Here is a 14168-nt window from a genome sequence, read left to right on the forward strand (position 1 = left end):
ATCTCCCACGTGTGATTGTTAATTCTGATTGGAAATGATCCAATCAGAATTAACCTATGGATTTAAATACTTACCTTTCCTGTTCCTCTCTGCCCTGTTGTGGTCTTTGCTTGCTAGTATTGCTACTGCACTTGTGTTTCTGGTTACGTACTCTCTGGTTTGTTTATCTGACTTTCTCCTATCCTTTCACCTCGGCTTGTTTCTCGTTATTCTGTCTTCTGGTTCCCCTTACTCGGCTTGTCTCCTGACTATTCTTTGTGTGCTTAGCCCGTATGTATATGTGAATAGGTGTATGTGCATACATATTCAGAGTGTAATGGTGTCATGGAGACAGGCACTGAGGCTAGTGGTGTTGTGCAGAGAGGCACTGAGGCTAGTGGTGTTGTGCAGAGAGGCACTGAGGCTAGTGGTGTTGTGCAGAGAGGCACTGAGGCTAGTGGTGTTGTGCAGAGAGGCACTGAGGCTAGTGGTGTTGTGCAGAGAGGCACTGAGGCTAGTGGTGTTGTGAAGAGAGGCACTGAGGCTAGTGGTGTTGTGAAGAGAGGCACTGAGGCTAGTGGTGTTGTGAAGAGAGGCACTGAGGCTAGTGGTGTTGTGAAGAGAGGCACTGAGGCTAGTGGTGTTGTGAAGAGAGGCACTGAGGCTAGTGGTGTTGTGAAGAGAGGCACTGAGGCTAGTGGTGTTGTGAAGAGAGGCACTGAGGCTAGTGGTGTTGTGAAGAGAGGCACTGAGGCTAGTGGTGTTGTGCAGAGAGGCACTGAGGCTAGTGGTGTTGTGCAGAGAGGCACTGAAGCTAGTGGTGTTGTGCAGAGAGGCACTGAAGCTAGTGGTGTTGTGCAGAGAGGCACTGAAGCTAGTGGTGTTGTGCAGAGAGGCACTGAAGCTAGTGGTGTTGTGCAGAGAGGCACTGAAGCTAGTGGTGTTGTGCAGAGAGGCACTGAAGCTAGTGGTGTTGTGCAGAGAGGCACTGAGGCTAGTGGTGTTGTGCAGAGAGGCACTGAGGCTAGTGGTGTTGTGCAGAGAGGCACTGAGGCTAGTGGTGTTGTGCAGAGAGGCACTGAGGCTAGTGGTGTTGTGCAGAGAGGCATTGAGGCTAGTGGTGTTGTGCAGAGAGTCACTGAGGCTAGAGGTGTTGTGGAGAGAGGCACTGAGGCTAGTGGTGTTGTGGAGAGAGGCATTGAGGCCAGTGGTGTTGTGCAGAGAGGCACTGAGGCTAGTGGTGTTGTGCAGAGAGGCTTGAAGACTATGGTGAGGCCTAATAGAAAGCAGTTGTTGTTGGGGGATTCCATCATAAGAGGTGTGGAGATGGACAATGGTGGTCTTGTGAGGTGTCTTCCCGGAGCTACTGCTCACATTGACAGGAGACATATCTGTAATATTGTTAAGCAAGAAAAGCAGGAAGGGGAATTGGATGTACTTGTCCATTTAGGGACAAATGACTTGGCTTGCAATGAGGTTTCAGAGGTTAAGGAAGTTTTTAGTGTTTTTGCCAATGATATACGGCAGGTTGCTTCCACACTGTCATTCTCTGAAGTTCTGCCTGTGAATAACACTCAGAACGACAGGCGGATGCGTATTAGGGACTTTAACTTGTGGCTTGGTGAATGGTGTCGGGAGCAAGGATTTGGCTTTATTGCTCATGGTAGCTCTGTTTGGAATGGAAATAAACTGTACAAAAAAGATGGTTTGCATCTTTCTCAAAAGGTAACAAATGTTCTCAGTGAGCAGTTCAGAGGTTTTGCTAAGATGTATTTAAACTAGGAGGGGGGGGGCAAAAGGGTGATAAAACATCAATCCAATTGTCCCCCAAAACAAGGACAGAAGGTGCCTGTAGCAAGTGTGTTAAAAAATGATAAGCTTAGAGTCATGTCTACAAATGCTCGCAGTTTAGGGAATAAGATCCATGAACTTGTGGCAATAATGGCAACTGATAGTGTAGATTTAGTCGCTGTTACTGAGACATGGTATAATGAAAAAAATGACTGGGACATAGCAATACCAGGGTACTCTTTATATAGAAAAGACAGGGAAGGCAAGAAAGGGGGAGGAGTGGCCCTGTATGTGAAGGATAGCATAAAATCTAGCCTAATAAAGGATAGTGAGACGAACATAGAGTCCATTTGGGTTACGTTAGAATTTGGTAATCACACAGTAATTCGTGTAGGTGTGATTTATAGGCCCCCAGGACAAATTGAAGAGTTAGATAATCTACTAGTTGAAGAAATAGCTAAAATGACAATGAAGGGGGAAGTTATCATCATGGGTGACTTTAATCTTCCTGATGTGAATTGGAAAACAAAAATAGCTACTTGTGCCAGAAGCAGACATATTCTAAACTCCCTACTGGGATTGTCTCTAAAACAAGTCGTTGAGGAGCCAACTCGTAAAGAGGCCATACTAGATTTAGTGTTAACAAATGGAGATTTGGTATCAGATATTACTGTAGGTGAAAGTTTAGGATCCAGTGACCATCAGTCAGTGTGGTTTAATATAAGAACAGTGACTGAGTCACACCACACAAAAACAAAAGTTTTAGACTTTAGAAAAACAGACTTTTCTAAAATTAGAATATGTGTAAAGGAGTCATTATCAGACTGGAGCAACTTAAATGGAGTCCAAAAGAAATGGGATTATTTAAAAGCTGCACTACTGAAGGCAACAGAAAATTGCATTAGGCTTGTCAGTAAAAGCAAAAAATTCAAGAAACCACTGTGGTACTCCGCAGATGTGGCCAAAATAGTAAAAAACAAAAAGTTAGCATTTAGTAATTATAAAAAAAAACAGATTGAGGAAGACAGAATGACCTATAAGATTAGGCAGAAAGAGGCTAAGCAAGTTATAAGAGCTTCCAAATCACACACAGAAGAGAAAATAGCACAGTCAGTAAAAAAGGGGGACAAAACCTTTTTTAGATACATAAATGAGAAAAGAAAAGTAAAACAAGGATTAGTTAGATTAAAAACAAAAGAATGAAGGTATGTAGATGAGGATAAAGGTCTAGCTGACTGCTTCAATTAATATTTTTGTTCGGTATTTACAGCTGAAAATGAAGGAAAGGGACCTCTGTTAAAGAAAAGGATAAATTAGTCATTTATTACACGTGAGTTTACAGAGGAAGAGGTTCTATTTCAACTGTCAAAAGTAAAGACAAATAAGTCAATGGGACCTGATGGAATACACCCAAAGCTATTAAAAGAGCTTAGTGGTGTACTAGCAAAACCATTAACAGATTTATTTAACCAATCATGGTTAACAGGAGTAGTCCCAGAAGATTGGAAGTTAGCAAATGTTGTGCCCATTCACAAGAAAGGTAATAGGGAGGAGTCGGGCAACTATAGGCCAGTAAGCCTTACTTCAGTAGTTGGGAAAGTGATGGAAACCATGTTAAAGGATAGGATTGTTGAACATCTAAAAACACATGGATTTCAAGATCAGAGACAACATTGGTTTACTTCAGGGAGATCATGCCAAACTAATCTTATTGATTTTTTTGATTGGGTAACTAAAATTATAGATCAGGGTGGTGCAGTAGACATTGCTTACCTAGATTTCAGTAAGGCTTTTGACACTGTTGCACATAGAAGGCTTATCAATAAACTGCAATCTTTGAGTTTGGATTCCAATATTGTTGAATGGGTAAGGCAGTGCCTGAGTGACAGGCAACAGAGGGTTGTAGTCAATGGAGTATATTCGAAGCTTGGGCTTGTCACCAGTGGGGTACCTCAGGGATCTGTACTTGGACCCATTCTCTTTAATATTTTTATTATATATTGCAGAAGGTCTTAACATAGAAACATAGAAACATAGAATGTGACGGCAGATAAGAACCATTCGGCCCATCTAGTCTGCCCAGTTTTCTAAATACTTTCATTAGTCCCTGGCCTTATCTTATAGTTAGGATAGCCTTATGCCTATCCCACGCATGCTTAAACTCCTTTACTGTGTTAACCTCTACCACTTCAGCTGGAAGGCTATTCCATGCATCCACTACCCTCTCAGTAAAGTAATACTTCCTGATATTATTTTTAAACCTTTGTCCCTCTAATTTAAGACTATGTCCTCTTGTTGTGGTAGTTTTGATGGTAAGGTGTGTCTTTTTGCGGATGATACTAAGATATGTAACAGGGTTGATGTTCCAGGAGGGATAAGCCAAATGGCAAATGATTTAGGTAAACTAGAAAAATGGTCAGAGTTGTGGCAACTGACATTTAATGTGGATAAGTGCAAGATAATGCATCTTGGACGTAAAAACCCAAGGGCAGAGTACAGAATATTTGATAGAGTCCTAACCTCAACATCTGAGGAAAGGGATTTAGGGGTGATTATTTCTGAGGACTTAAAGGTAGGCAGACAATGTAATAGAGCAGCAGGAAATGCTAGCAGAATGCTTGGTTGTATAGGGAGAGGTATTAGCAGTAGAAATAGGGAAGTGCTCATGCCATTGTACAGAACACTGGTGAGACCTCACTTGGAGTACTGTACACATTACTGGAGACCATATCTTCAGAAGGATATTGATACCTTAGAGAGAGTTCAAAGAAGGGCTACTAAACTGGTTCATGGATTGCAGGATAAAACTTACCAGGAAAGGTTAAAGGATCTTAACATGTATAGCTTGGTGGAAAGACGAGACAGGGGGGATATGATAGAAACATTTAAATACATAAAGGGAATCAACACAGTAAAGGAGGAGACTATATTTAAAAGAAGAAAAACTACCACAACCAGAGGACATAGTCTTAAATTAGAGGGACAAAGGTTTAAAAATAATATCAGGAAGTATTTTACTGAGAGGGTAGTGGATGCATGGAATAGCCTTCCAGCTGAAGTGGTAGAGGTTAACACAGTAAAGGAGTTTAAGCATGCGTGGGATAGGCATAAGGCTATCCTAACTATAAGATAATGCCAGGGACTAATGAAAGTATTTAGAAAACTGGGCAGACTAGATGGGCCGAATGGTTCTTATCTGCCGTCACATTCTATGTTTCTATATATATATAGATGTGTGTAGGCATGTTGGTATATGTGTAGGTACATGTATTGGTGCTTGTGTGTGGATGTATGTGTAGGTGTGCAAGTACATATATTTGGGCATTTGGTTGTATTTATATGTATATTGTATGTACTTGTGTACAGTGTGCATGTTCTTGTGTATACTTGTACAGGTGCACTACTTGTGTATATGTATATGTACACGAGTGTGAGTGTGTACATTTGTCTGTGTATGCTGGATATAGGCCTTTATGCATATCCTGTAACTCTTGGATGGTAATTCATGCATTCTTTATATTAATACTCCCCCCTTCTAGCATTCTAGCACCATCATCTGCACTGTTCGCTTGTTTTTCTCTCTTTTCCCCCCACGCTCTGTGATCTTTGCATAAGATATTTACAACCCTCTGCAAGAATGGTGTCTATGTTCTATCAAACCTGTCTTATCTGCACTCATGTTGCTTTAACCCCTGTATCACAACTCAACTTTGAATTCTATGTGTCATCTTGCTCAGAAATGCTTAAGACTTGAGGAAGGGAGGTTCCCCTGAAAGCCTGTCATTAAAAAAATTATGTTAGTCCAATAAAAAAAGGTATTACAAGATACACATTTTCTGTTTTTTATATCTACATCACCAGACCAATATGGCTACAATCTCAACTTGAATAATTATATATATATATATATATATATATATATATATATATATATATACACACACACACACACACACACACACACACACTATCAGCCACAACATTAAAAACACCTGTCTAATATTGTGTAAGTCCCTCTTGTGCTGCCAAAACAGCTGGGATGTATTGAGTCATGGACTCCACAAGACCTCTAAACCTCTGGCACAAGACATTAGCAGCAGATCCTTTCATGGGACACTGTAGGCACCCAGACCAATGCAGCTCAATAAAATGGTCTGGGTGCAATGTCCCATTTCCCTTACCACTACAGTGGTAAATGTTGCAGTTTCACAGAATGAATTACCTGCTAGTGTTAACGCCTCCTTTAGTGGTTGTTTAACAGACAGCCACTAGAGGGACTTCTGGGTGCTTAGTGGACTTTTGGTTGCCTAAATGATGCTGGATGTCCTCACGCTGTGCATGAGGACTTCCAACGTCACTGGAATCTCCACAGTAAAGCATTGATTGGGAAATTCAAATGCGAGAGAGGCCATTGCCGCCAGAAGCATGGACAGAACCTGACCCAGCACCCACATTGGCACTGGATTCAGGTAGGTGACTGAATGGGTTTAACCCTCTTCAGCACCGTGGGAGAGGGGGGATGAGTGTACTGTAGGAACCTATAGTGCCAGGAAAAAGGCTTTGTTTTCCTGGCATTATAGATTCCCTTTAGGTCCTGCAAGTTGTGAGGTAGGGCCTCCATGAATCAGATTTGTTATTCCAGCATAACACACAGATGTTGTATCCAATCTGGGGAATTTGGAGGCCAATGCAACACGTTACAATCTTTGTCATGTCCCTCAAACCATTCCAGAATGATTCTTGCAATGTGGCAGGGCACATTATCCTACTGAAAGAGGCAACTGCCATCAGGGAACACTATTACCTTGAAGGGGTGTATGTGGTGTGCAAAAATATCTAGGTAGGTGGTACATGTGAATGTATCATCTACATGAATTCCAGGAACCAATGTTTCCCATCAGAACATGCCCAGAGTATAACTCTGTCTCCATCGGTCTGCCTTCTTCCTACAGTGCATCCTGCTGCCATTTCTTCCCCAGGTAAATTATGCACCTGCACACTGCCATCCAATTTATCTAAAAGAAAACATGATTCATCAGACCAGGTTATCTTATTCCATTGTTTCATGGTTCAGTTCTGATGGTCACGTTCCTATTGAATGCAGTTTCAGTGATGCACAGGGGTCACTTTGGGCACTCTGCGAACTGCAATGCACTGTCTATTCTGACGCTTTTCTTTCATGGTTTTGTGTGATCAGACCAGACAGCCTAGCCTTCACTCCCCAAATGAATCAGAGTCTTGCGTAACCATGACGCTGACGCCAGTTCACTGGTTGTACTTCCTTGGACCACTTTTGGTAGGTATTAACCACTGCATACCAGAAACATCCCACAAGACTTGCTGATCTGCCATTAGATCAGGAAAGGCACCTGGGATTGTACCAAGAAATCCCCCACTGGTTCGAAGGAGGGGGGCATAGGGGCTTTTGTGCATCAGTGAGTGCCATCACGCATCTCCAGCCTGGGGGATCAGCCGCGTTCCCCATCCGGTGTGTATCAAGCCGCATGTTTCGAGTCGAGCAGTTAATGAGCCACGGTCTCACCATGAGGCCCTGCATCGGGTCACAGTAGCATCAGGAATCGGGTAAGTTACTTAAAAAGTCCCACCTTACGCTTAATGAGGGTAAGAAATGCATTTTGTTACGGTTGCCTCCAGGCTGGCTGGAAGTTGGACCTTAGAAAAGGATGCTCCTAGCGCTTACCAAAGGACCATCAGCACCGTAGACACCATAACTACTGCGCAGTCACCATAAGTACTGCAGACTCCACGAACCACCGCTACTGGGCTGGTATCTTGCCTGCACACTTCCACTTCTGGGTGGTCCGCCTGTGTGGTACTTGGTTCAGTAAGCCCCATTTACTGAACCAAGTGGGGAAAAAGCCAGGAACACCGTGTATTAAAGGTTTGGGGACACCGTCTTAAAGGGGCATTGTTCACCAAAGTCACAATATGTACCCAGACAGTTCTTAAAGGGCCATACACACCCAATAAAAGTTCATAAGTTTTCAGGGGCACAATCTCCCAGGGGCGTTAGTCATGAGGAAGGAGGCTGGCAAATAGGCTTCTCCACAACCCAGGGAAGCAGGGCTATTTATCATTTAAAGGGCCAGTTACAAATAGCAGTTTGTAACATATCTCCCCTTTTGGAGGGAGACTAACCAGGCACCTGACCTTCTGTCGGTCAGTGCCTAAGTTAGTCTCGCAGCCCACCCACAAATAAACATTAGCAGAAACGTAGCCCCCCCACAATAAATAGCACTGGCCTGTATGTTCCAGGTGGTAGGATGAAAATGCAGCATCCTCGGCCTTCCTGGTGCAGCTGGGCAAATAGCTGGTGGAACTTGGAAGGCAGAGGCCAGCAGCGCTCTGCCCTGATGCCAGCGCCTCTGCTGGGGTGAGGAGGTTGCAGGCCAGTCCTGTAACAAGGGGGTCGGTAGGGCAGAGGCCAGTGGCGCCAGCTCTTCTGCTGGGATAGCCGGCAGAATGTCAAGCTCTGTACAAGGGTCAAAGGGAGGGCAGAGGCCAACTGCACTCTACCCAGCTGCCAGCTCTTCTGCTGGGGGAATTGGGGCATTGTCCTGCCCAGTGGCAAAGGGAACGTGGGAGTCAGTGGGGGTTAACATCTGCACTGTTAACCCTGGGCCCAAATTAGGAGTTAACTGGGGAGAGGAGAATTTGCTTACCTCCTCCTGATACTCCTGTGGCCGCTGGGAAGGGAGGTCAATGCTCTCCGTTCCCTGTGGAACATGCTGCGGCTGGTGAGAGAGACCGGTTGTCTCCTCTCCCTGGAAGGCACACTCTGGCTGGGGAGGGAGGTCGATGCGCTCCCCTCCCTGTAGCTGGGTCTGCCGCTGGGGATCTGGGCCGCCTGCCCAGCATCCCGGTAGGGCCGGTAGAGAGACTGTGGTCCCATCTCCACCTGCCTGCTGGGGGTCCTCCCAGGACCAGTCTATGAGGCCCGCTGCCTCAGGTACCTCTGGTTGTGGTTGGGGAAGGAGACCGGTTGTCTCTTCCCTCTGCACGGTGCACTGCCGCTGGGGATGGAGGTCGCTGCTCTCCTCTCCCTGTAACTCAGGCTGCCACTGGGGAGGGAGGTCGTTGCTCTCTGCTCCCTGTAACTCACTCTGTCACTTGAGACGAGGTGTCCATACCCCCAAACTCCACAATTGGTACTCAAAGTCCCGTGCTGCTTAGTTCTCAGCATTCAACTGGCGTATCACTTAATTGAGCCAACTCATTTGAAGGGTTTGGGCCAAACCATCCCAGTCGCTCCTTCACTACCCTCATGAAATCAGCGCCCTCACAGCGCTGTGTCTGGCGGATTTGCAATTCACTGGCTGCTGTCCAGGGTCTTTCTAGCTCCTTGCTGCTGTAGGTAGGGACGTTGCGCAGAGGCTAGCGTTGCCCTCAATACTCTCTCATATGATACCAGTGATGTTGGGGTGCTGCTCCTTGCACTAGGATGCCATCCCACCGCTGCCACTAAATGTTACGGTTGCCTCCAGGCTGGCTGGAAGTTGGACCGTAGAAAAGGATGCTCCTGCTGGGCTGGTATCTTACCGTCTGCTCTGCGCCCTGGACCTACGACCAGGCTCCAGTAGGTGAACCTCTTCCTTCTGTAGAGCGAAGCAGGATCAGGAACAAGAGCTCTTACAAGAGCTCAGTAGCTAAGGGAGTATGAAGAGCATAGCAATCCCTGTAGTGATTATAGCTGTCCCCTACAAACATGAGACAAGGCTGCAAGTTAGAGGGTCAAGTCATTCTGTTTATTGGCACCAAAAGAACATTTTATGCAGGATCCCCTTTGATAGGACCACCCACAGGGCGTTACAAAACAACCAATCACATACGTACATGTAATGATATTGATGTTACAAAGTTTTGGAGTCCAGTAGCCAGATCAGCAATGTTTTCTGCCTGTTTTCTGCCAGAGGTAGCCACTCGTTACCCAGGTGGTTGAGCCCCTGAGCCTTGAGTGGCCTTCTGGTCTTAAGCAGAGATGGGAGACTGGAACAGAAAGATGATAATCGTAGTGAGGCAAGCCGATGTCAATGGGAAGGAGAAGCAGCAAAGTCAAAACAGTCCAAATTCAGCAACAGGTAGGAGAAACAGGAACAAGCTTGATTAGAGAGTACAGGAACCACAATAATCTGGCAAAGGTACAGAGACAGGAAGTGGCTTTTATAGGCCAAGAACCAGACACCTGACCAGACACAGCTAAAGAGAGTTGTCACTGATAACCTTGACTCTACAAGCAATGGTATCAGATCTCAGGTAAATTAGCAAAAGGCAGGCTGGTGTACTGGTAAGGAAGAGGTTTAGCACCATATAAACCAGGGTTCGAAACCCAGCAGAGTCAATTCCTCACATTACATAAAACACTCCCAGTAATTACACACAAAATCCTCCCTTTTGCTTGTGATGTAATTATGTTACACAAGGGATTCACATAATTATCACAGACAGTAAAAATACAGTTTTTACCCATACCCTGTAACCTTAAAACCATACATCCAATCTTCATACAAATTACATATTTACAATCAGCACACTTTAAATATATACATAACCAAAAATCACAGAAATCCATCCAGTGGATAAAAAGATAGACAGAAGTCCTTTATGACCGACCGCAAGCACATCTTCCTGCCCAAAACAGTTCCATAGATTTGGGCTGTGCGGTCGGTCGATTTCCTGCAGAAAAACGACTAAGTCCCGTTCGAATCTTCAAACGGGACTTAGTCTCTGCAGCTGAAAGTTTAGTGCAGGAGAAGGTAAGGGTCAGCGGTGTTTGCGGAAATGTGTAGCCGATTTTAGTTCCATGAATTTGGCTACACATACCACTGACCTCGTTCGAAGAACAAAGATGGCCACCGCCACGTGTTCGTTTGCACAACTGCGGCCACCCAGCGCTCGGCAATTAACCTGCAGTAACCTCCCAGCCTGGGAGGTAAATTGCCTGCACACTTCCACTTCTGGGTGGTCTGCCTGTGTGGTACTTGGTTCAGTAAGCCCTATTTACTGAACCAAGTGGGAAAAAGCCAGGAACACCGTGTATTAAAGGTTTAGGGGCACCGTCTTAAAGGGGCATTGTTCACCAAAGTCACAATATGTACCCAGACGGTTCTTAAAGGGCCATACACACCCAATAAAAGTTCATAAGTTTTCAGGGGCACAATCTCCCAGGGGCCATAGTCATGAGGAAGGAGGCTGGCAAATAGGCTTCTCCACAACCCAGGGAAGCAGGGCAATTTATCATTTAAAGGGCCAGTTACAAATAGCAGTTTGTAACACATTTATTCCCAGCATGGGAGAGGAGTTACAGCAGAGCATGTCTTCCCTTCATGAGGGTCAGGCCCCAACCCGACATGTCAGTATTTTTAATGTTGTTTCTGATTAGTGTATATATATATATATATATATATATATATATATATATATATATATATATATATATATATATATATATATATATATAAAATATACATATATATATAAAATATACTTGAAATCCCCAGCACTCACGTGTACCATAAGCCAATGCCGGGCGCCAGACCTAGGCTCCAAAAAGATAAACCATCCAAATGAAATAGGCTGCTCTCCGGGCTTAAAAATTTCAATCTTTATTAAAAGTTGATTAAAAATGCGACCAACGTTTCGGTCCCCGTTCGGGACCTTCTTCAGGGTCAAATTCAACAGGACAATACATCACATTACAAATACTAACAATATATACCATTGATAATTAAGGGAATTACTCACCAAAGTGTTTGCCGCCGAGCCCGCCAACACCGAGTGTACTTCCGGGTATGCGTGCGCAACTCTAAACGTGCCCCGCCTCCCATCACGTTATTGTGCGTGTATAACGACCTGGATAACCGGGGAATGCGGTTTCCATAGTAACAATAAACAATGTGGAATATGCATGAATCAGAATATGTTCCCATAAAATAATATGAGGGGAACAAAGATCTAAAAGTGCTTACAAGTGCATAGGATTTATGGGAATAACATTTAAAGTTTTATATTCATCTAGTGTAAAGTGTATAGATATTTAGTAAAAAGTGCTTAGGATAAAGTGTACACCAGGTAGCCGATGTTTGTATGTAAAGTGCCCAGTGCTAAAAAACTACAAAATCAGTGCTAAAAGTGAACCACACTAATTAAAGTGCTACCAAATACTGTATACTTCTAAAGCCCATAATACATGAAGGTACAAATGTTTAAATACTATACATAAATACATATAAACTAAAAACATTATAACTAAAAACATTATAGCTGACTGGATATTCCTACAAGAAAGAATGGTAAGTAATGTTTTCATTGAGTCCCAGAGGTGACACCGTGTTTAATTGGTTAATCCAAAACGCCTCTCTTTGGAGCAACAGTCTGCCTCTATTACCCCCTCTCCGGGGGGGAGGGATATGGTCTATCCCAATGAACTTTAGGGATGCCAAAGGGTGCTTTTTGTCCAAAAAGTGCTGAGCGACAGGTTTATCTGTTTGTCCATCCCTATACGCCAACCTTATACTTGACCGGTGACCCCTAATCCTTTCGCATAGGGGTGTTTCTGTCTTTCCCACGTAGTGTAGACCACACGGGCATACCAATTTGTAAACCACGTAAGGAGTTTTGCAAGTTATGGTGTGTCTTATATCATAGACCTTGTTGGTGTGTGGATGGTTGAACTTTTTTGCTGCAATCATGTGCCCACAAGTCACACACCCTAAACATCGAATGCATCCCCTTTTGTTGTGCTTGTCCACTTTGGAGTAACTTTCCACTGGGTCAGTGGAACATGTCCAACATGTCCTTGAAGCTTTTACCCCTCCTGTAACATATCAGGGGTTTCTCTCTAAAAATCTTCGGTAAAGTTTCATCCAAAGCGACCATTCTCCAATTATCTTTCACAATTGCTGTCAATTCACTTGAGGTATTATGAAACGTCATAGGGAATACCATCCTCCGTGCTGGATCCTTAGTGGTAGGTACCGGAGCCATCTTAGCTTTCAACAGTGCCTGTTCCAACTCCCGACGGTCATAGCCTCTGTCCAGGAACTTTTCAGTCATGGCCTGCAATTGTAACTCAGCTTTGTTTACATCCGAGTTATTACGAATAACTCTTTGGAATTGCGCCTTGGGAATGGATTTTTTCAACGGGGCTGGGTGTGCACTATCTGCATGCAGCAGAGTGTTGCGATCTGTTGGTTTTGAAAATAACGTATGTTGTATTTCCTTAGATGCAAATGTGAGTTCTAGATCCAAATACTGTACACTAACTTCACTGACATTGGCCATGAATTTAATAGGTGTTTGCAGTAAGTTGAGCTCCTCTATCATAGAATATGCTTCACTGCAACTCTCCCTCCAGATTATCAACAGGTCATCTATGAAGCAGTAGTAACCAATGATCTTATCCTTGTAGGGGGTCAAAATATATGTTTGCTCGTATACGTACATGTACGCATTGGCGTACATTGGGGCCATGGCTGACCCCATCGATGTCCCCGCAACCTGTAAGTACCACCGATCCTCGAATCTGAAGTAGTTGTTATACAGCACCAAAGATAAAAGTTCCAATGTAAATTCAATCATAGGACCTTGGTAAACCGTAGAGTCACATAACACTTGTCGCATTGCTTCAATGCCATCTGTGTGGGGAATAACCGTGTATAGGCTTTTAACGTCCATAGTGATGAATATAGGAGATTGGTCTCCAAATTCCAATGTCTTGATTCTACGCAAGAGGGTCTGTGTGTCTTTGATACAGGTGTCCAACTCTTCCACAGGTCCTTTAAACATATGGTCTAACCACTGTGCTATGGGCTCTAAGATGCCCCCTATGGCAGACACTATTGGACGGCCCGGGGGTTTATGCATACTCTTGTGGATTTTTGGTATACTGTATATAATGGGAGTCCGAGGGTGTTCCCATACAATAATATAAGGGGAACAAAGATCTACACTAGATGAATATAAAACTTTAAATGTTATTCCCATAAATCCTATGCACTTGTAAGCACTTTTAGATCTTTGTTCCCCTTATATTATTTTATGGGAACATATTCCGATTCATGCATATTCCACATTGTTTATTGTCACTATGGAAACCGCAGTCCCCGGTTACCCAGGTCGTTATACACGCACGATAACGTGATGGGAGGCGGGGCACGTTTAGAGTTGCGCGCGCATACCCGGAAGTACACTCGGTGTTGGCGGGCTCGGCGGCAAACACTTTGGTGAGTAATTCCCTTAATTATCAATGGGATATATTGTTAGTATTTGTAATGTGATGTATTGTCCTGTTGAATTTGACCCTGAAGAAGGTCCCGAACGGGGACCGAAACGTTGGTCGCATTTTTAATCAACTTTAAATAAAGATTGGAATTTTTAAG

This window comes from Pelobates fuscus, chromosome 11 (assembly GCF_036172605.1).
Source record: "Pelobates fuscus isolate aPelFus1 chromosome 11, aPelFus1.pri, whole genome shotgun sequence".
Taxonomy (NCBI): domain Eukaryota; kingdom Metazoa; phylum Chordata; class Amphibia; order Anura; family Pelobatidae; genus Pelobates; species Pelobates fuscus.